We start from the raw sequence: 23,620 nt of genomic DNA, 5'->3' as shown, positions 1-23,620 counted from the left end.
TGATTTACAGACAAGCAGTGTATTTTGATTTGTCTTCAGATTGTTGATTTTTAACTCTTGCTTTTTGCAAGGTTGCCAGCGCACAGATGGGAAGCATCACTACAAATTCTGCCTACATCATCAGACAGCACTCATCCACAGATAGTTCTAAAATTACTCTTTTAGTCACTGGCAGGCTGTGGCCATTTTGTCTTGGTACCTCTAATCCAGTTCACCACTGCTTTTTTTTCCTGCAGTCTGCTGTAAGTCTCTAGTGTACTGCAGCTTGAAGCTCCATGACATCATGTCTTTTTATCCTCATACCATGTGCTTCTCAGTCTTTTTGTTCTGACTTACCTCATCATCCACAAAGGAAGAATTTCTACACGAGACATTTACCATGCATCTGACACACTCACCTATCTTTTTTTGACCAAGTTGTACACGTAGCCTTAAGAATTTCTTCTGATGCTGAACTTGGCTCATAAAACCTGGGACGTTTCAGAAATCTTTGGATGAAAGAAAGTACATAATGAAAGGCATTTTCAGCAGGAGCAGTGTCTATTATTCAGACACTTGAGACTGCAGCAGTAAAATCTGTGGGAGATTTGTCATTGATTTAATCAAGAAGAGGAAGCCCATAGTTGAAAAGCTACATCCAAAATATAAATATCTACAATTTTTTAATAAAATATGTAGAACAATGCACGCTTGTAGTAATATCTGTGGATAAGAATTCAGAAGATGAACAGTGCTCCAAAGCTACTATTCTAAGCTTTCCCTATACTCCTATACTTTCCCTATTACTCCTCTACTGTCTCTGCAGCAACTGTATACAATTATCTTCTCTCTAACAGCATCCCTAAAGCAGATGTAATTAGGAATCTTTGGAGCCAACATATGCATATCTTAATTACAGAACCAATATGGGATACTATTTGTTCCAACATTTACCACTTAAAAAAAAAATAAGCCATGGACATCTAAGTTATTTTTATGCTAACTTTCATTAGAATGTACTCGGCTAAACTGGTAACTTTAAATGTGACACTGAATTATTGCTAGGGGAGAGGAGGACCATACAGCACCCATCCTAGCAATGCTGGGAGAAGACAGAAGACCAGATTTCTCATCACACTGCACAATGAACAATCACTTAGAACAGAACAAAGTCAGCATCTAAATATTACTGGATCAGAGGAGTTTGTGTACTCATAGCAGTTGTAAGTTGCTAAGATTCAAGGTAAGGGAGATGCAGACCTTTAACCTGCATAATTCAATTAACTGTTTAACTTCTTGAGTTTCAGGAATGTTTTCAACAATTTAGTTAGCCTTAGTGTATTACATGAGAGGAAAAAAAAACCAAAAGAGTTCTTGGGTTGCTATGTACCTGGATCACCAAGATCCCAAACTTTTCTCATGGGTCAAGAAACTGAAAATAGACATCATAGTGTGTTGAAACATTACATACATTCATGAGATTGAATCAATATTTATAAGCAAAGCAAAATATGGAAAATACTGGATGTGTAACTATTTACTACTTACAGCATCTGTATATTTTTTCTTTGAGCTGTCATCAACGACTTCTGTGGAACACTTTTTGCATCCTATATTTTCTGTAGAGAAAAAGACATCTTCATTCCATGGGCTAATGCCTGCAGAAAAAGACAAAGGAAGCAGAAATGCTTGGTTTTCAGTCTCTGGTCTGAAGCTAATCTCCTTATTCTCCATTTCTCCCTGTGAAACTAGGAAATATTAACACTTAGTTTCCTCATCAGGTGGTGCTTGTAAGCATAATAATTCCATAGTGATCATACGCTTCACAAATGCCTTGTAAACTAAACAAATCATTTTTATAAATCAAGTGGGCTTCTGCATAATAGTTATTTTTGATAGGAGTGAGTGAACAATAATAACCCCCCTAGTTAATTCTTGCTTATAATAAATGAAGACTTTACAATTGATACTCCAAATCTCTTTATTTATTTTCCAGTTCAAACTTTTTACCCCGTACTTTTCATTGTATTTCATGCCTTCCTTAATCTGGATACTTTTATCTAACAGCTTTGCTTTCTTCAGATTTTTAATGCTGCTTGTTACAGATGACCTGTGCCTCCCTATGGACACTGAATATCACATATTCATCTTTAGTGGTAAAAAGATCAATCCTTTTGGATATTTAATTGTGAATACCAGAGGGCTGCACTAGAGTGATGTTCACTAGTTGATATGACACTGGTGTTGGTGTATTTCCCGCATGCTGCTTTAATTTAACAGTAGGCTTTGGAGGACAAAGGACAAGTTAATAGCTTCAGTTAAGAGATGAGCCAGTGACTGCTCAGGCAGGAACTGAATCTATCTTGATTTCTTGGCTCGGAAAACTTATACTGAAAATTTTGCCAGTCTTGAAGCCCAGATGACCAACTTACCAAGAACAGTTTTTCAATTTCTTTCTAGCGGAAGAAGAGCAATTGCCTGATAATTTTCCATGAGGAAAAGACTAATACTCAGAGAGATCCCCCCTCTCATTCAGGTGGTCAAGCTCAGGCAAGCCATGTCAAGCTTATCTTCTTTAAAAATACCTTCTGATTAATTGTATGGGTTTTATTAGGTTTTTTATTGACTGGATTAGGCAAAGATTTGTCTTACAGAAATTGCATGAGGTCACTTGGATTATTGCTAACCAGATTCTACCAGGACGCTTACCAGTTAAACAGTAAGTATGAAGATTGGGGACATTTCACCTCAAGATCAGTGGGTGGGCAGAACAAATGGACATAACAACTATGAAACATAATAAACAAAGTGGATGTGACAAGGAAAATTAACTGAAGCAATGTATTAAGTCCCAAGATATATAACATATATATATATCTGTTATTAATGATATTACAGAAGAAGAGTAAAATGTAAAGAATATATTACAGGTTTTAGTATTTGTAAAGTTCTAGATAAAGAATAACATTATTTTCCCCATCTACTTTATGCCACCCATACCAGTTACCATATGACTGAAGAAGCAGATAGGAAAGTCACTTGCCAATGATCACCTACCAGGACTGCCAGAACCACAACTGGGTGCCAGGGACACAAACTTGTATCTGAAATTAGATGATAACAGCAATAGCCCCCACCACCCACTCAGCATTTTGCATCTCAAGAAGTACCTGCAAATCAAAATTAAATACTGTGACTGATATCTAAGAGGTGGTGATAAATGTCCAATGAGCACATCTCACTGTTCAGAAGGCAAGTTGTCGACACGCCTGCATGCTGACGAGGAAAAGCAGAGGAAGACTTGCAGAAGGAAAGTATTTGACGGAAAGGTGAGTTCTCCAGTGACGGGGTGCAACTGCAGTAGGAGCAAGAGCAGTTTGACTGCACTGTAGTTCATTATCAGTTCTTAATCAAAGCCTCAGGGCACTATGGAAATAGGAGCATTAAATAGTACTAAGCAATAGTGGAGGGCAACTACAATCACAAATAATTTCCTTCCAACAGTGAGGGCAATGTGTGTCCCTCAAGTGCCCAGCACCTCACTCTTGACTGACATGGTGGGCTTATCTATGTAAATACAGATCATATACAGCATAGGACTGCATGTGAGTGCTGTGTAGGCATTTTTAATCGGATGACAACAGCAATTCTCTTCTCTTTTTTACCACGTTTGTTGGTAGGAGGAATAGCTTTATTGTTTTGGACACCATTTTTCTATGGCTTATGTTTGTCTGTACAAATATCCTGCACATTTCTCCGATCTGGGGTGATATATACATATTTTAAAATTTGTTAGTATCAGCTGAATTAGGAAGGACTTCAGCCCCGTGCAGGTGCTTCACATTGGATCTGAATGTAAGGGGACTCATACCAGAGGGCCTCCCTAGTCTGTGTCAGTGGGATCCCCATCTTAGTTTGCTCCCTCAACAAAATCGCTCTCCCTCAGGTGGCCATTTCGTAATTCATAGTGAAAAGCAGATTTCAGGCGAAAAAGCAGATCCTGTGTCACGTTGAATCACATAAAGACAATCTTTGGGTACTTCATCAGTCATTTACTTGTTAGGACTGAGAGCTGAGTGGGAAAGTGCAGTAATGCAAGATGTCCCTCTTCTGCCTTTTTTTCTAAGCAGATAGGTCAAGATATTATTCACTTTATTTACCAGCCAAAGAAGTTTTTCAGGGTCAGCTCAATTCAAAGAGCAGTATGGATCCCTGGTGCACTGAGATTGTGAAAGCCAACAAAGGGACAGTGCATTGGCATGTTTTTCAGCTTTCCATTAATGCTGTTTCAGCCTTGAGCAGGTTTCAGCCATTGCTTGTGAAGAAGCAAGGGCTGGGGCAGTGGAGGGAAGGAGCCACTTCTCCCTCCAGGGTCAGGAAGGCTTTCTCCCCATTGGCACCCCTGACCATCCTGACCCGCCCTCTATGTCCCCACCTGTTTGCTTTGCAAGGAGCAGATGTACACTCCTCCTTGGGCTGCCCCCAGAACACTGCTATGGCTGCGTACAGTAAGCTGTCTCTGGACAGGCATGCCAAAGAGCTGGAGGTAGGCAGGACTTCTGGCCACGCACAAGCACCCAGCACAGCCGAGGAGGCTCCTCTGCCTCCTTCCCAGCTGTGCCCTGGCCAAAGGTGGCCCCAGTGCTAGCCTCAATTATCCATCTCATCATGCCAAACATTCCTCTCTAAACCACCAGCCAAGGTCTGTTTTTTAATACAGCCTTACTTAAGGGGAGGAAGAGGCGAGGGTAAAGAAGTAGGAGCTCATGGTGATATTTCTTGCTTAATATTATTGTGTTAATTCCTTGTTTGTCCAGCAGCTGAATCATCTGTATCTCCTCTGGAACATGGCTCCAGCTGCTGTGAAACCCAGTGGCGAAGGCAGAGCTGATTAACTGTGGGCTCTCCTGCTGCTGAATCCAGCCAGCAGGCCATGTACGGGCCATTTCCCCAGCAAAATTTGCCTGTTTATTGAAAATCATAGATGGATTTCCTTCTGCTTTCCATTCCTCCCTCCCTGCCACAAGGAAAGCTCACATAGCCAGGATGCTCTTTAGTACTAGGGAGAGCAACAGCGGGAGTGGGCTTCTGCCTGTGCCCCGCTATAGGTGCCACAAGGCTGTAGCGTAAGGGAGGAAGAGCGATATGGCTCACGCTTACAGTCTGTGAGGGATGTATTTGAAACTGTCAGGGGAAGGGCCCCAAAGGAGACCTGTTAAAATCTAAATTCCCTGGAAAGTGATAAAGCAGAGATTCTCAAATAACTGAGCAAGAGACAGACACAGAGGCCACCAGCAGCCAGCACCAGGACACACTGAGTTCAGTTGCTAAGTGTGGATGACTGACCAGATTGCTCAGCACTGAAAAACTAACCAAAACCTTATACATTACTGCTTGATGACTGCTACATAGCCTCTCCTTTCCTTCACAGGAGGGAAAAAAAAAAAATCACTGTGTGATACAATTGTTTTCCTTTGGCTTCGACAGCTAGTTGGCATAGCAAGCTTCCTTACCAGATACAGGCTGCACATAGACAAGACTGACCTGTGCTGGTCAAACTGGAGATCAAGGATTGCCCCATTACTGGGCTATCCAAGAGGGGCCTTTTTATTGCTACAGGTAGATCAGAGATTGTTTTGAAATCTGACTGATCTGTTGATGCAAATGCCCAGAAGATATATTTGAAATACTCAGCCTATTGGTTTTTGAGGATGGACTTGCCTGCCCGGGAAAGCTGAGGGGCAGTCCCAGATCAGAAAGGGGCTACTGTCACTTTGTGACAGTCATTTTCAGCTGCCTCATCTTTAATCAGACCAAATGCCCGGTCAAGAATGCAGCCAGCCATGTGAGAGGACTCTGCATTCACCAAAGACAGTTTTATAGTTTATTATGGTAAGCAAGCAATGCAAAGCCAGGTCAGGGAAATCAGTACCAACATAGATAGCAGTGTAGTAAAGCTAGTTGCAATGTTTTGTCCTAAAGGTTATTTTGGTATTAAAAAAAAACACACCATTTTTTTTTTCATTTTAAAAACATGAGTATTTTGCAAATAACTGTTCTCCTCTTTAAAGATTGTTCAGTTTTTCACTTTACAGCTGTTTTGCTGACTGTTTGATTTCCTCCCTTTCCTTTTATTTATTTTCTTCAGATTTTTTTTTTTCATTTTTGTACTGAAAAAGAAGAATGTAGGGAGAGACTGGCGTACACTTATTTGTCAGTTAAAATTGACAAATATATCTTTTTTCTTTTTTGTTTGTTTTTAAAAGTGATTAAAATGATAAAGAAATAAATGTGGGAAAACAACAAAATTTCAGCCAGCTCTACTTCAGAGACACCGAATGAAGCAGCATGATAGCAAACTAGTACACTCTTTCAAAGCTGACAAAAGCCCCTTTCCAAACTATTGAACTCTATAGTGAAAATCTACTTTATTTGCTACAGCTCAATCAAAAAAAACCCAATACTATTCAAAGGAGAAAAAGTGAAGAAGTTTTCAATGGTGGAAAAAGGTAATTGCTCATTCCTCTCAGTTACGTTGAGTTATGTACAAACATATATATTACACTAAGCTATTTAATTTGATACTAATGGACACTAACAAATATACACCCATCCAGGAGCTTCATCTAGTGCACAACTACTCCGCAGCAACTGGTAGCATGGAGCACAGCTTTCGCTTTTTAAGGATGAAGTCTAATGGAGACCTGAACCGTTGATAAATGGTTGATGCTCAGCCATTTCAGGGCAGTGCGAGCATGTCATGTGCACAAGCACAGGATGAAGTTAAACATTTTAAAATCTATCCACTCAAGGCAATTGTTTCATACATGCATTAGGCCAATATATTATGATGCAATTTGTACATCCAAAATACCTCACAAAAATAATGCTCTTGTTAGTATAATAGCAGAGAATAACAGTAACAGCTGCTCTTCAGGTAGGCTGGAAATGCCACAGTAGCCTGCACACAGAGCCACAATATTTGAAACAACGTCAAAACTGCGGAATTAGTATAGCATCAGGCCTCAGCATCCAAGCTACCATCGCTCAGCTGATGCATAGCAGCTTGTTGATCCAGGATGACCTGATTGTGCATCTGAACCGTTGCATTCAAAGCTGAATCAAGGTTCAGGCTCTAATTCAAGTGTACTGAAATCACATAGCCATGGAGCTGAAAGTCTGACTCAACAGTAACACTCATTACATCCCTAGAGGTAACAATTTGTAAAGCCTATAACAGGCAAAAAGAAAAGTGAGGTCCTTGTCTCAAAAAAGCTCTATCTAATTTAATGGCAAGACAATAGGAGACCACTGAGAATAAATTACAAGAGAAAAACCATGGCTGGAAAAGAGGAATAATTTCTATTCACGTCCTTAGTGTGACTTTGTGATTCTTGGACATCTTAGCTTCTCTGACATACTTCTGTGTTTTCCAAAGAGGAACAGACTCTTAAGTCGTACAGTTATTTGTTTGCAAACCACTTTTAGCTAGAGGGAAAATCTTGGCTGACACTATGGAAGCACAAAGGGACCATCATAAAGCCTAGCTGACTGCTCAAGGTTCTCCTACTGCGATACAGCCTCTGTCTCTTGTTCACACCTTTGGCCCCTGATACTGACAAAATGCCACCTGGGGACTTTCTGGAGCATTTCTGGAACATCTCAAACATCAATTGCACTAGAGCACTTGGAGCAGAGTACTCTGTGACACCTGAGACACAGAACAAGCCACCAACAGCCCCAGATACCTAGCAAGTATAGAAATGGCACAGCGATATCTCAGTCCTTAGTCTCAGGTTGAAGGCAATCAGGCAGGGCTGGAGTCAAAAGGTAGTAATTTTTAAGTGTTGTTGTCACAGAGGGTTCTGTATCGCAGGGACACAAGAGTCCAAGCTCATCTCTACTGAATCTGTGGTAGAGGTCCTTTGTTTTTTATATGGAAGAAGGGTAAATGTTTTATTCACAAGACCTTTTAATGTTGCTATGGCCACAGGAAATTGAGAATTTTAAACAGAGGCCAACAGGAAAAGCAAAGTGTGACATATTGTATTACTTATTCAAAGCCAATGAAGATTGGGAACAACAGTTCTATACAAAGGACTGTTTATATCAGCCAATGCATAATTTTCAATTTCCTGCATGAGTCATTTTTTTGGTATCTTTTTGTCCTGTGTCTTTGTCACTCTCCACTGGACTGAAGAACATAAGCACAATTATGTTAAAAATATTTTTTGCTTTTTAAGGAAATCCTGATGAATCTAGATCCCTGTAAAGAACCACCATGGTTCACCACTAGCACGCCAACCACCAAGAGCTGAAGCTGAATGGTCACGCTAAGGAATGGGCTTATAAGTTACCCGGGGCCATGAAAAATAAGGAACTTGCTAGCTCTGAAGAGTAATTTAAGTGAATACACTTGCCCTAACTTAAAGGTGCCACCTTTGGGAACATTTCACAGTTTTACACACAGAACTGTTGAGCATCCAAGGACACCGGTCCATCTCTAGCAGGAACGGAGTGAGCTCTGCCTCTCTGCAGTGCCTCTCTGCACTGCAACAGCCTCTGTACCCATGTAACACTTGGCTTCTCCCTGAACACTGATGGCAAACAAAGCAACACCCAGGGGACTTGTGTGATGCCTATCTGGTGGGGAAGGGACCTCAAGAGAGTACTTCTGACAGGCAAGCAATACATAATGGTCCAGGAAAACCAATCTTTCCCCTTTATCCATAGAGAATAGCTCTACATCAAGGTGCTACATTCACCCCCCAAAAACCCCATAGAAAATTCATGTGCTCAGGCTAATGGCTTTTTTAAAAAAAAAAAAAAATGGGGTTTTTGCCACACAATACAATGAAAATACATGTTTTTCTTCTTAAATACGTTTTAGCTTTTGTGAGCTTGTGTGAAAAGAGCCCATTATTAAGCCTGAGTTATTTAAGCTAAGTTATTGGAAATGCCCCTGCCCTTTTGTTAATTTGCTTGGCTTGGTGCACACATGGCATTTGTTTTATATCATGTGTGGAACTTGCTTCTTTAAAAAGTCTGCAGGTTTCAAATTCCTCTGCTTTTGATAGATGTACTGTATGTACTGTTAGGTTTTAAAAAAAAAGTTACAGGTGGCTGCTATTTTTCCCAATTCAGTCCACAAAAGCCCCTTTATTAAAAGAAGTCCTTAATGAAAAAGAAAAGTAGAGCTACTGTATGTGAGGTTGCAAAGATCTCTGGTGGAAATATTTGGTGTTTACATTTTGCCGAACTATTTATACTGTGGACACATACTACACTAAAGGCTCTCTTTTCCCTGCATAATAGAAATCCTTGTGACTGAATTCTATATACTTAGTATGGTTTACATTTTTTTATCCAGTCTTACCACATTTTATTCCACCGTGCTTTCTACACGACTTTGTGTGCCTTTAACAGAGCTGTATAATAGCAACACCTTCTGGAAGACAGGAGACACTGGAGAATCATTTCTGCCTCTTGCAGCTTGTTGCACTCACCAGCCAGCGTACGTTACTAATAAGACAGAAGTTCAGAATAATAATTAGGATACATCACTAACTATATGTGGATTTATTGCTTCATTTAGCAGTAACTGAAAACTCTGTGGTTTTTTTAATAACTCTTTCAGAGCCTTTTTTTTTTCCCAGTGCTTTTAACAGTTAACATTCAGTATTTTAATTACACCGGATTTATGGGTCCAAGTCTCTGCTCTATACACCCTTCGTCTGACAATTTGAAAAAGAAGAGGACTGCCCTGCTGCTCAGTGGCAGCAGCCACCTCTCCCCTCAGAACCACCAACGTGAAGAGCACAATTTCCAAATCCTGCTGCCTGCAGCAGAGCTGCTGAAGCCACAGACCAGCAACTGAAGTGCAATGGCCTACATTTAACATCAGCGGAGTGTCTGAAAGTCTCACAGTCTTAGATAAGCACCACAGCCTTCCCAGTGTCTTTATAAACAAACCTCTGCCACTGAAGAGTCTTTAAGAGTCTTTGACATTGGGACTTCTAAGTTTTTGCCAAAGAGGACAGGCGATCCTTTCTGCATGTTGCTACAAGACAGCTCTGCAAGCACAGGAAAGGAGGGAAACAGTGGGTTGGTGGCAGAAGGACTCTAACTGTCTTTAACTTCAATCTATGGCAATATTTTCTTTTGCAAAGTACTGCAGAGAGAGACCAGTTAGTCGTAGGAGTACCAGTAGTAATAATAACAACAATAATAATACCACCTCTAACTAGATTTTGAATAGGGATGCAACCAAACATTTTCACACCACTGTTTTAAGGTGAGTACTACTAGAGGAACAGGGAGAGAGAACTGAAGTTCTTGGTGAAAGACTCTATTAAGGGACAAGAGACAAGAAGAGGAGCAGAGGAGCTTCCACATTTAAACCTCTAGGCTACACAGTTCAAGTATCAAATCCATGATACTGGTTCATATCATGGTGGCAAACTGGTGAATAGTCATATTCTAAAACAGCAGGCATTATTCAGGAGTAGGATTATTAGGGCCTGCAACATTTGGTTGGCTTGGAGGATGCAGGACTGAGAGTCCAGAGGAGCCTCATAAACCTGTATGCCTTTCCTCACACAAGGCAAGTCACAGTCTGGTTCTTCCTGATGGACAACTGGATCTAGGGTCAGACCTGACAAATGTTGATGATTTTGGAAAGTTAATACAAGATTTCTATTTTTGCTTTTCATTTTAAAATGGTATGTTTCTGAGCAAAATTTGCCTCTATTCTTTGCTTTGACACTGTGTTTCTGTATCTTCCATGCCTGATTCACATCCTTGGTCAGGATTTTATTTTGTGGGCTATCCTTTTCTTTCTGCACACCTTTACTTGTCTTGGCTCCAGCAGTGCCAACTCCTGCCCACCTAATAAAGAAGCCAGTGTACTGCGAAGCGTGCATGCAATGCAGCCACCATCCACAAGACACTTTAAGTTTGTTCACTCCATTGTGCAAAACAGCTCTGAGGACAAGCCTTCTGGGAAATGCAGAGAGCGATTTTTTTCCATGATGGAAAAAAAAAAGCCCTGCAAGTTATGTTTAGGTGTGTCTGTGGGGGGGAAAACTGTTTAGGAAAACAAGTTTGTGAATGATCTTCATGACATGTCTCATTTTAGCAAAGGATTTGTGGGCTACTGGTACCCACAACTGCCTAGCAGCTTGCAACGCATACCCCTCCCAACTAACCACGGCAAACACAGCCTCCTCTCTCCACTCCATGCCTCTCTAAGTAACATCAGGTCTGTACCTTAAAAAGCAGGGATCTCGGGCATGATCCTGCATGAGGGCAGACTGCACAGCATTAAAAAAAATCCATGAGGGGGCTGCAGGCAGCTGCTCGGCGTGGCCAGGTGAGGATAGCTAACTGAGCAGTATAGAGAAGGCCATATGGCACCAGCTGTGCTCTGGCTCCCAGCAGGACAGCTTCTCCTCTTATGAATATAATTTCCACAGCATGTATGAGAGTGAATTGCTATCACAATAAGCTGTCTTGTCCTTTTCCTCACCTGTACCTGTCACTTACAGGATGCTGGGCTATCACACAAAGGAAATAGCCAGTGCAACGAAAACTGCAAGCACTTAGCCCTGTGCTGTGGAGGTATTCCCTGCTGTCACCAGAAAATGAGTGCAAAATTCAGTAGGGAAGCCTCTTCCCTCTCCCTTCTGCTTCACGTGAGAAATTACTATGTCTGCTCCCCACACCTGTAAGCGCCAAGAGCCGTGGGGCGATGAGCCAGCAGGACTGTGAGAAAGTTGTTGAAGTCCTCCTCTCCGGTCCTCACTCCAAACGACACAGCTTAAATGTATCCCCTGCACTGGGGAACGGGTTAATCCCAGGACGACGGGAGTTTGTGACAAGTCACATTTGTGACTAGACTGAGAATCTCTAGTAGGATTTTAACATGTCTGGCCTGGGATCCTCAGTCGCTGATAATGACAGGCATTACCTGACCCAGACAGCAAGAGAATCGCGATAGCTGTTCTCAAGAATTTGCAAATCCTTTTCCAGTTCCTGGCTCCTTCCCTTTGACTATCTTGGCAGCCTGTTCTGGCAGCCAGACTATCTCACCTAAGACTTCTCCAGCTGGTGAAGCATCTTGGCGCTCCTGCCTCTCTATGCCCACACACTTTCATCAACTTCAGCACTAACCCTTTTAAGTGTTATCTTGCAGGCCTAATTACTTCAAATACATTTTCTGGCTGACAGCATTGGACAGGTGGAAATTTAGCGCCATCTATTGCTAACTAATAAAACACCGGTTTGGTATGAATGCAAGAAAGGATTCCTTTCTCGATGGAAGCCTTGGCTGTAGGATTCCTGCAATCCAGCAGACTCATACCCCCAAATGCCAGAAACTCTTGTACTTTGAACTGATGGTTAAAGCCTTGCAGTTTTCTAGAAAATACATCTGTAAGTCTGGGGTGTGATCCTAGCTAATTTCTTCAACCTGGAAATATTAAGCCATGAGAACCAGCTTTCTTGTGAGATTTGTAAAATTTCTTAATTCAAGTTTGTCCTGAAATACTAGGGCATTAATCTTTCTCCCTCCTTGTGCCCTACTGGTATTTTGGTAACAATCTCCCAAACTGTATATCTCCCACAGACAAACTATAAAGCTGGTCTCTTCATTCACAGTTTGTAGGCCCAAGCCTTTGGCAACACTGGTTGTACACCCTTTTTGACTGTGAGCAAATGAAGAGAAAGAGGCGAGTAATCTTGAAGGCAAGCTGCATCCCCCGAGCTCAGCTGCAGCCGAGGAACACCCAAGAACCTGAGGAGACTAAGTGGTCAGCATTGCTGGCTGGTGAGGAGAGGACTGTGTTTCTGAAGAGACATTAATGAAGCTGAAGGTTACATTCTTGTCAAAGGTCTTGGAACTTTTACCTGCGTGGGATTAAACAATTTACAAATGCATATCCCTAATAAGACAAGAACCCCAAAAAATCCTATTGAGAGACAAAATTAGTAGGGTAGATAGGTAGACATCTGAAAACTCTTATTACACCAAAGTGCTGCTATATACAACCTGCAAAGACCAGAAGCATTTTGTCTAACTCTGTGATGTCTCCAGTAGATATGGCTGCAAAGATTCCTTAGAAAAGGAGAAGTAAGGGATGACAAAAACATATGAGCAACACTACTTGAAAGTGTGTGCAGCCATAAAGTTGGGACATCTTAAAACTGTTGTTAGGAAAAAAAAAATGCCTGATGCAGTGTAAACAGCTGTCTGTGTTTCATTGCAAGCTTCATAATACTGACTACCTTTTTTTTAAGCTCTACACGCTACAGACAGGAAAAAAATTATTTTTAAACATTATTTTTAGCACATATGATGGAGAGAAAAGGTGAAATATGTGTATCAGGCAGTTTAAAAACAGGAAACCCAAGAAAGAGAGATCCAAATGTTTGGTTTATTTTGCAAAATATGCTTAGGATTTTTAAGGTTGTCTTGAAAGGTTGTAAGACCTGACTCATGGCTTTGGGTTAGGCTATGCTACTGATTCTAAAAAGTCAACATAAACTGTGTAGTCAGCATGCTAATGACTTCTTGCCTTTTGTAAATGAATAAAAATTCTTTTTCCTCACAAAGAAAGAGAATGGTGAACAAGAAATCAAAAAGAGAGCTAAATAACTCATTTTCACATGTGTTCTCCTTAAGACTCTGCCATTCCCTCAGTTTAATATACTGTAGCCTTGATAATGTCTCACTGCTGCCCAGAAGTTAGAAGACCACTTTCATTTCCCACTACGTGTCTAGAGAGCAGAGCCTGGTTCACACAGGCCTGTCACTGAGCCAGTCCTGACAGCTTCCACTTCAACTCTCTATTTTATCCCCATCTGCTTTCCCTGTTCCCCAGATCCTTACATCAGTGGTGGCAGCAATCAGGTTGTCCTGCCAGCATTGCCAGGAGGAGAAAAGGGGAGAGTAAAACTTTATTATGGACCAGATCTGGCCCATCCACTGGCCGGCTCTAATGTAGAGCAATGTAAAGGGCAAGGCAAGACAGACACTCAGTAGGGGAAAATTTGACCAAATCTATTAGTGGCTGCTACTTCTACTCAGCAAATCAGCGGTGGTCCTTAGAGCCTCCAGCAGGATGAAGAGACACTGAAGCAAAGGAGTGTGTGCCTGACAGGACATCTACACACTTGCTCAGCTCTGGCACATGGTAGGTACAGCCAGTGTACAAAGCTACTTGGCCAATTCATCACCTCTCTGGGAGACAATCATGGAGGATTTAGGAGTAATAATGCTGCCCTGTGTCTGCTGAGGGCATCCTCCCATCAGGAGAATGTGACTGAACAGACCAGCATAAAGATGGAAAAGGGAAGGGTAGGACAGAACTCAAACAGCAAAGAATTACAAATTACTTCACTATGAATCTGAACACTACTGGTAACGATCTGGGATGTATTAGTGGAAAAGTAGAGAGTGTGACGTAAGAAACTAAACTTGTAAGGTAGCACTCATGGGATGATGATGATGACTGTGGTCCATTCTTAGGTAGACTCTCCCAAATGGTCCTCTTTGTACATTATTCCAGCATAAGAGGGATTTTATTTTAGTTTTTGTTTGGTTTGGAAGAAATGTAGTACTAAAGCTTTTAAATAAGTACAAAATGAATTAATACTGTTGTGTTTCTTGGCAGGAGTGATATAGAAGGTTTCATGCTGAAATACACTCTCTACCTCTGTTCTCTATGTTTGTTTTTGCTTTTTTTTTTTTTTTTTAAAGGACAGAGAGCTGGATGGCAGGTGAAAGGGAGGATGGTTTTTGTCTGGAAAGTTGACCTATTTTCCTCCTCCACCAGATTTAAAGCTGGGAAGGTAACGAGAACAAGATCCAGTTTCCCCATTCTATTAGCAAAATTCTCATATCAGGTAAATAAGTGCTTATGGGTTAAAGTATAAATGGTAACAAAATATCTTCTGGAGAAGGCAGTACCCAAATCTGCCCCTGTAAGTAATGTGGTAGAAGTAGTTACGGAGGGATATTGTTGCTTAAGACAAATCACAGTACATTACAAAAGCTCTGCAAAAGTCTGTTCTAACTCACAGAAGCTCCCAGGGCTATCAAGAAAACACCAAAGACCTGAGTTGCCCAAGATCAGTAAGTTTACAGGCAATCTGTTCTTCCTGAGCTCTGAGAGTCCTGTGAGACTACGACTCCACTCCGAACTTCTGCTAACAGCAATGCCAGCTAGGAGCATGCTGAATTGTGATTTCCCCGGCATAGCTGTGCCAACCAAAGCCCCAAATGACTCCGTTGTTCTAGCAAAAATGTGCTTTTCCTGGTATAGTTTTTTTCCTGTGCGGGACCGTGGCCAGGTACGTTCTTACTATGTAAACAAACAAAATGCAACTTCACTGGTAGAGCTGCAGCTGTGTGTTTGCACTGATAAAATGCACCCAAGCAAAGACATAAGAGCACAGTATATCAAACATTGGCTGTAAGCAGGGCTGCAGGTTGATTATGTACAGCAGGGCTAAAAATCCATTGCTACCTCACAGAGGCTTTACTGTTCTCTTTTGCAGTGTTGTGTTTACTCAGAGGAGAATATTGCAAACTGAAAATAAGCAAGACCTTTTTTTTCTCCTTTTCTGCATGAAAAACACTTCTCACATTCCCTACAATTTTCAAGAGAGGGACTTCAACTGCACATATCCCTCAATGGACATCTTTCTTCAGGTAGGAAGAAAGATGCACTCATGCATCTCAACTTAAAAGAATAATTTGTGTGGAAAGTTAAGATTGTGATAAACAACCTAGAGTCATTCTGCCAGTGGAAATCAAAGGGGTCACAACCTAATTGCTGTAGACAAGGCAGGTTTTAGGCACAAGCTAAATGAAGAAAAGTTGGGAGCTCTGTGTATTATCAGGGAATGAATGTTCCTGCAGTTCAGGCATTCGAAAATCGCATTAACCTGGAAAAGCCAAAGCAGGGACAAGATATAGACATGAACGTAACTGCTACTGACTGCAAGGCCTCCAGGGCAGATGTCAGGTAGTGGAGGTCATGGAAGAATCTTTTGGGTACTTTTTTTTCCCTTTTTCTCTTAAACAAGCACTACAGAGTGCACTTAAGCAGCAAAAATAGTTCACTTGTGGGTGAGAAGGAAGAGGCCAAACATGGGTCTTAAGTTCTGTGTCTCAGCCACCTTACCTCATCTCGTACACCCAAAGATTATCTGGTCAGCTACATAAATGTGGTGCTACACAAAGGAGCCAGAAAGGCAGCTGCAGAATAACCTCCTTGTGGAGGGGACTCTCCTGCAGGTACAGCGAGCAGAGCCAGCCTGACCACATCCTGCCCTGGCCCGGCCAGGCGAGAGAGCCCACAATGCTCAATTCTTCGCTAACACACAGAGGCACCAAAGGGCCCTCGCAGCTATGAACTGCACAACTGAACAGCCAGGCGGTTTAGGAGCAGAAAGTTCTTGGTTAAGTCACTGAACTGCAGCTCAAGTCAATCTTTTCTCTCCTAAGCAAAAACCAATGTGTTGTTTTTTTCCATAGAGGGCTGAGGGTTTTTCTAGTTGTGTGGGCTTGGGTCAAGATCACAAAAATAAACACAGTAAATGCTTCAAGTCTCACCTATGTGGGTTCTTTTACTCTGTGCTGGTTAGTAACATAAAAGGACTTTGTACTTGCAAAATAGCTTGTCCTCAATTAAGAAAACTGTGTATGCAAAAATATGGCCACTAAACATTGCAGGCACAGAAACTTCTCTTTCTGGTACAGTCTCCAAAGTCCTTCCTCTTGCACCTTGCCTCTCTTCTCTGAGGTCCAGGTTGTGTTTGGTCCCCAGGCACAAAGGAGAAGGGCTTAAATTTCAGGTGGCCAGGCACTCTTTTGAAAAACATAGCACTGTGCCTAGATGCCTGTCGTTGGTTGAATTAATTTGCTTTTGAACACTCCTAATCCCGGAAGATATCACCTGGGATTCAGAGCGGAACATTTAGGCAATGCAAACTCTTCCAAGGTTGGGTGAAAATGAGCTGGGTGTTTATTTGTTTAAACTAGAATCAATGCCGTAGAATGACAAGGCCTGGAATTATAGAAGGTTTGGCCATGCATAAGCCTGATTTTCTTGCATTTAAATGTCACTGTCAGCTGTAGGCAACGTTCCAGCTTGCGAAGTTTCACTGAAACTGGAAGCAACACTGAGCCTGGCAGAAATGTGATTGTAAGGTTTAATTGAAAGAGTAAGCACGCTATTACAAATTAATGTGGAGAAGGCAGCCATGGTGGAATCTGTCTTCGGGTCCATATGGCCCTCCATTGCTCATTGATCATACAGCCTGTCATGCAGTTATCCTCACAGGAGTCTCTCAGTTTGCTGAGAACTATTACCGCCATTTTACAGCTGGAAAATAGGAGCTAGGAGAGTTACCTGACTTGCCTAAAGGCACAGAAAGGAGTTGATCAAGGGTAACTGCTAATCTTTTCCTCCTTTCCAGATTGCTTATAATTTTTCCCTAATGAAAATAACTTCTTATCTGATAAACTTATATTATGCACTGCAGAGGAAACCAAGAGAAGCAGTGTCTTTTAAAAACAGATCGTTACAAGCCAGCATGGTTTTAGCAATTTACTGTAATTGCAGTTTGATTTTCAGTTTTCCTGTGAAAGATCTCAAACTTATCATGTTATGACTGAATGAAACAGTAATTGTTAAAATATACTTGGTTGATTACTGATGATCTGTGGGTCATAATTTTCTTTTTTTTTCCCTGAAGAATTACTTTTCATTTTTAACAATGGAAAACATACCTTTTTCTGGCTACCAGCTCTGCACAAACGTAAAATTATTTTTCCTGACAATATATATTTTATCAGAGAAAAAAAAAATTGTTAAAGCAGGTTAATCAACTCTACAGCAGATTAGTTTTGCCCTGAACTTCATATATGACTTGACGATAGTTTCACTGGGTCAAACATTGTTGGCTGTCCCTTATGCTGCTTAAATCATAGTAACAGATAATAAAGCCTTGTTCATGTTACTTTCTCTTTCCAGGAAAAAGTTGCCACAAAGAGGCTGTGAGGTTTGGCAGAGATATGTACATGTTCAGAAAATAAAGTTTGTGTTTAAATATGATCTTATTCTGTAAAATTAAAAAGACTGAACTTCGGCCTTATTAACATCTTATGTACTGAAAAAGCTTGCCAATATTACACATATGCAAAAATGGGGAAATAGTACAGATGTTGGTATCTTTTTTTGTTGGAATGTGAACTGAAATATGGAGTAAGGAGTTCTCCTTTGTGCCAAAGGGATGTAGCAGCAGCATGTAGACTAACAAAGGGAATCCTTCCAAGGGACTCAGTTAAACAGCTGTAAGAGGTACAATCAGGCTGTTAAGATTCACCTTAGCAGAGGTAAGGAGTTGCAAGGTAGGAACTCAGTAACACTTACCTTTCAAAACCAGAGCAGCCATCTGACCTGGAAAATCTGCTGATTGGTTATGGTTCATATGCATAATGTCAGTATCAGATACAAGGCTTTTATGCACATGTTGTTAAATAAGCCTCTGGTGAAGCTAACAGACTGTGGTCTGGTCTCCCTGAAATAATAAAAAACAATAATGCTTTGCCTCTTAGGAGGTAATACTGCACGAAGGAGAAAGTGCACCAGCATTTGGAGTCTCACCAGATTCTCTCCATGACTGTAAAAATATTGGCAATGAATTTAGGTAATATTTCTTTAGCTTGTTTATTTGTTAAAAAAAAAAAAAAGGTCTCATTTCAAGAACATGATGGGATTCCTTCTTTCCTTCTTTTTTCCTTCCTTCCTTCCCTTCTTTATTTCTTTCTTCCTTCCTTCCCTTCTTTCTTTTTTCCTTCCCTTCTTGCCTTCTTTCTTTTTTTTCTGCCCTTCTTCCCTTTTCTTTCTTCCCTTCTTTTTCTTCCCTTCTTCCTTCCTTCCCTTCTTTCTTTTTTCCTTCCCTTCTTGCCTTCTTTCTTTTTTTCTGCCCTTCTTCCCTTTTCTTTCTTCCCTTCTTTTTCTTCCCTTCTTCCTTCCTTCCCTTCTTCCCTGCTTTCTTCCCTTCTTTTTCTTCCCTTCTTCCTTCTTTCTTTCTTCCTTCCCTTCTTCCCTGCTTTCTCCCTTCTCTTTCTTTCTCCTCTTCTTCCCTTTTCTTTCTTTCTTATATTTTCTTTCTTTCTTTCTTCCCTTCTTCGCTTTTCTTTCTTCCCTTCCTTGCTTTTCGTTCTTCCCTTCTTCCCTTCTCTTTCTTCACATCTTCCTTTCTTTTTTCCCTTCTGGCCTTCTCGTTCTTTCTTCCCTTCTTCCCTTCATTCTTTCTTCCCTTCTTCCCTTCATTCTTTCTTCCCTTCTTCCCTTCTTTCTTCCCTTCATTCTTTCTTCCCTTCTTTCTTCCCTTCTTCCCTTCTCTTTCTTTCTTCCCTTCTTCACTTTTCTTTCTTTCTTCCTTCCCTTCTTCCCTTTTCTTTCTTCCCTTCTTTCTTTTCTTTCTTCCATTCCTTCTTGCTTCCTTCCCTTCTCTCTTTCTTCCTTCCCTTCTTCCCTTCTCTTTCTTCCCTTCTTTCTTCTTTTCTTTCTTCCCTTCTTTCTTGCTTCCTTCCCTGCTTTCTTTCTTCCTTCCCTTCTTCCCTTCTCTTTCTTCCCCTCTTCCCCTCTTCCCTTCTGTTTCTTTCTTTCTTCCCTTCTTCACTTTTATATCTTTCTTTCCCTTCTTTCTTCCCTTCTTCCCTCCCTTCTTCCCTTCTTACGTCCCTTTTTCCGTTCTTTCTTTCTTCCCTTCTTCCTTCCCTTCTTCCTTTTTCTTTCTTCTCTTCTTCCCATCTTCCCTTTTATTTCTTTCTTTCTTGATTCCCTTCTTCCCTTTTCTTTCTTCCATTCTTCCCTTCTTCCTTCTTTCTTCCTTTCTTCCATTCCTTCTTTCTTCACTTCTTTTTCTCTCCTCTTCTTCCCTTCTTCCCTTCTCTTTCTTCCCTTCTTCCTTCCCTTTTTCCATTTTCTTTCTTTTTTCCCTTCTTTCTTTCTTCCCTTCTTCCCTTCTGTCCTTCTTTCTTCCCGTCTTCCATTCTTCCTTCCCTTCTTACCCTCTTTCTTTCATTCTTTCTTTCTTCCATTCTTCTCTTCTTTGTTCCCGTCTTCCCTTCCCTTTCTTTCTTACCTCCTTACCTTTTCTTTCTTTCTTTCTTCTATTCTTCCCTTCTTACCTTCTTTCTTTCTTCCCTTCTTCCCTTTTCTTTCTTCCCTTCTTTCCTTCTTTCTTTCTTCCCTTCTTTCTTTCTTCCCTTCTTCCCTTTTCTTTCTTCCCTTCTTTCTTTCATCCCTTTGTTCCATCTTTCTTCCCTTCTTCACTTCTGTCCTTCTTTCTTCCTTTCATCCCTCCCTTCTTCTCTTCTCTTTCTTCCATTGTCTTACTTTTCTTCTTCCCATCTTCCCTTCTCTTTCTTTTTTTATTCCCTTCTTCCATTTTCTGTCTTTCTTTCTTTCCTTCTTTCCTTTTCTTTCTTCCCTTCTTTTTCTTCCCTTCCCCTCCTTCTTCACCTTTCCTTTCTCTTTTTTTTCTTCCCTTCTTTCTTTCTTCCCTTCTTCCCTTCTTTCTTCCCTTCTTTCCTTCTTCCCTATTTCCCTCCCTTCTTCACTTCTTGCTTCCCTTCTTGCCTTCTCTTTCTTCCCTTCTTACCTTCTTTCTTTCTTTCTTCCCTTCTTCCCTTCTTCACTATTTCCCTCCCTTCTTTCTTTCTTCCTTCCCTTCTTCCCTTCTCTTTCTTCCCCTCTTCCCTTCTTTCTTCCCTTCTTCCCTTTTCTTTCTTCCCTTCTTTGCTTCTTCCCTTCTCTTTCTTCCCTTCTTCCCTTTTCTTTCTTTCTTCCCTTCTTCCCTTCTCTTTCTTTCTTCCCTTCTTCGCTTTTCTTTCTTTCCCTTCTTTCTTTCTTCCCTTCTTCCTTCCCTTCTTCTTCCCTTCTTCCTTTTTCTTTCTTTCCTCTCTTCTTCCCATCTTTCCTTTTCTTTCTTTCTTTCTTGCTTCCCTTCTTCCCTTTTCTTTCTTCCCTTCTTCCCATCTTCCTTCTTTCTTCCTTTCTTCCATTCCTTCTTTCTTCCCTTCTTTTTCTCTCCTCTTCTTCCCTTCTTCCCTTCTCTTTCTTCCCTTCTTCCTTCCCTTTTTCCATTTTCTTTCTTTTTTCCCTTCTTTCTTTCTTCCCTTCTTCCCTTCCTTCTTCCCTTCTGTCCTTCTTTCTTCCCTTCTTTCTTTCTTCCTTCCCTTCTTACCCTCTTTCTTTCATTCTTTCTTTCTTCCCTTCTTCTCTTCTTTGTTCCCTTCTTCCCTTCCCTTTCTTTCTTACCTCCTTACCTTTTCTTTCTTTCTTTCTTCTATTCTTCCCCTCTTACCTTCTTTCTTTCTTCCCTTCTTCCCTTTTCTTTCTTCCCTTCTTCCCTTCTTTCTTTCTTCCCTTTTCTTTCTTCCCTTCTTTCTTTCATCCCTTTGTTCCCTCTTTCTTCCCTTCTTCACTTCTGTCCTTCTTTCTTCCTTTCATCCCTCCCTTCTTCTCTTCTCTTTCTTCCATTCTGTCTTACTTTTCTTCTTCCCATCTTCCCTTCTCTTTCTTTTTTTATTCCCTTCTTCCATTTTCTGTCTTTCTTTCTTTCCTTCTTCCCTTTTCTTTCTTCCCTTCTTTTTCTTCCCTTCCCCTCCTTCTTCACCTTTCCCTTCTCTTTTTTTCTTCCCTTCTTTCTTTCTTCCCTTCTTCCCTTCTTTCTTCCCTTCTTTCCTTCTTCCCTATTTCCCTCCCTTCTTCACTTCTTGCTTCCCTTCTTGCCTTCTCTTTCTTCCCTTCTTACCTTCTTTCTTTCTTTCTTCCCTTCTTTCTTCCCTTCTTCCCTTCTTCACTATTTCTCTCCCTTCTTTCTTTCTTCCTTCCCTTCTTCCCTTCTCTTTCTTCCCCTCTTCCCTTCTTTCTTCCCTCTCTTTCTTCCCTTCTTTGCTTCTTCCCTTCTCTTTCTTCCCTTCTTCGCTTTTCTATCTTTCTTTCCCTTCTTTCTTCCCTTCTTCCCTCCCTTCTTCCCTTCTTACGTCCCTTTTTCCGTTCTTTCTTTCTTCCCTTCTTCCTTCCCTTCTTCCTTTTTCTTTCTTCTCTTCTTCCCATCTTCCCTTTTATTTCTTTCTTTCTTGCTTCCCTTCTTCCCTTTTCTTTCTTCCATTCTTCCCATCTTCCTTCTTTCTTCCTTTCTTCCATTCCTTCTTTCTTCCCTTCTTTTTCTCTCCTCTTCTTCCCTTCTTCCCTTCTCTTTCTTCCCTTCTTCCTTCCCTTTTTCCATTTTCTTTCTTTTTTCCCTTCTTTCTTTCTTCCCTTCTTCCCTTCCTTCTTCCCTTCTGTCCTTCTTTCTTCCCTTCTTCCTTCCCTTCTTACCCTCTTTCTTTCATTCTTTCTTTCTTCCCTTCTTCTCTTCTTTCTTCCCTTCTTCCCTTTTCTTTCTTCCCTTCTTCCCTTCTTTCTTTCTTCCCTTCTTTCCTTCTTTCTTTCTTCCCTTTTCTTTCTTCCCTTCTTTCTTTCATCCCTTTGTTCCCTCTTTCTTCCCTTCTTCACTTCTGTCCTTCTTTCTTCCTTTCATCCCTCCCTTCTTCTCTTCTCTTTCTTCCATTCTGTCTTACTTTTCTTCTTCCCATCTTCCCTTCTCTTTCTTTTTTTATTCCCTTCTTCCATTTTCTGTCTTTCTTTCTTTCCTTCTTCCCTTTTCTTTCTTCCCTTCTTCCTTTCTTCCCTTCTTTCTTCCCTTCTTCCCTTCTTCCCTATTTCCCTCCCTTCTTTCTTTCTTCCTTCCCTTCTTCCCTTCTCTTTCTTCCCCTCTTCCCTTCTTTCTTCCCTTCTCTTTCCTCCCTTCTTTGCTTCTTCCCTTCTCTTTCTTTCTTCCCTTCTTTGCTTTTCTATCTTTCTTTCCCTTCTTTCTTTCTTCCCTTCTTCCTTTCCTTCTTCCTTCCCTTCTTCCTTTTTCTTTCTTTCCTCTCTTCTTCCCATCTTTCCTTTTCTTTCTTTCTTTCTTGATTCCCTTCTTCCCTTTTCTTTCTTCCCTTCTTCCCTTCTTCCTTCTTTCTTCCTTTCTTCCATTCCTTCTTTCTTCACTTCTTTTTCTCTCCTCTTCTTCCCTTCTTCCCTTCTCTTTCTTCCCTTCTTCCTTCCCTTTTTCCATTTTCTTTCTTTTTTCCCTTCTTTCTTTCTTCCCTTCTTCCCTTCCTTCTTCCCTTCTGTCCTTCTTTCTTCCCGTCTTCCTTTCTTCCTTCCCTTCTTACCCTCTTTCTTTCATTCTTTCTTTCTTCCCTTCTTCTCTTCTTTGTTCCCTTCTTCCCTTCCCTTTCTTTCTTACCTCCTTACCTTTTCTTTCTTTCTTTCTTCTATTCTTCCCCTCTTACCTTTTTCTTTCTTCCCTTCTTCCCTTTTCTTTCTTCCCTTCTTTCCTTCTTTCTTTCTTCCCTTCTTTCTTTCTTCCCTTCTTCCCTTTTCTTTCTTCCCTTCTTTCTTTCATCCCTTTGTTCCCTCTTTCTTCCCTTCTTCACTTCTGTCCTTCTTTCTTCCTTTCATCCCTCCCTTCTTCTCTTCTCTTTCTTCCATTCTGTCTTACTTTTCTTCTTCCCATCTACCCTTCTCTT

The sequence above is a fragment of the Chlamydotis macqueenii genome, chromosome 1 (assembly GCF_036417535.1).
Source record: "Chlamydotis macqueenii isolate bChlMac1 chromosome 1, bChlMac1.mat, whole genome shotgun sequence".
Classification (NCBI taxonomy): domain Eukaryota; kingdom Metazoa; phylum Chordata; class Aves; order Otidiformes; family Otididae; genus Chlamydotis; species Chlamydotis macqueenii.
Note: the sequence above shows the minus strand (reverse complement) of the source record.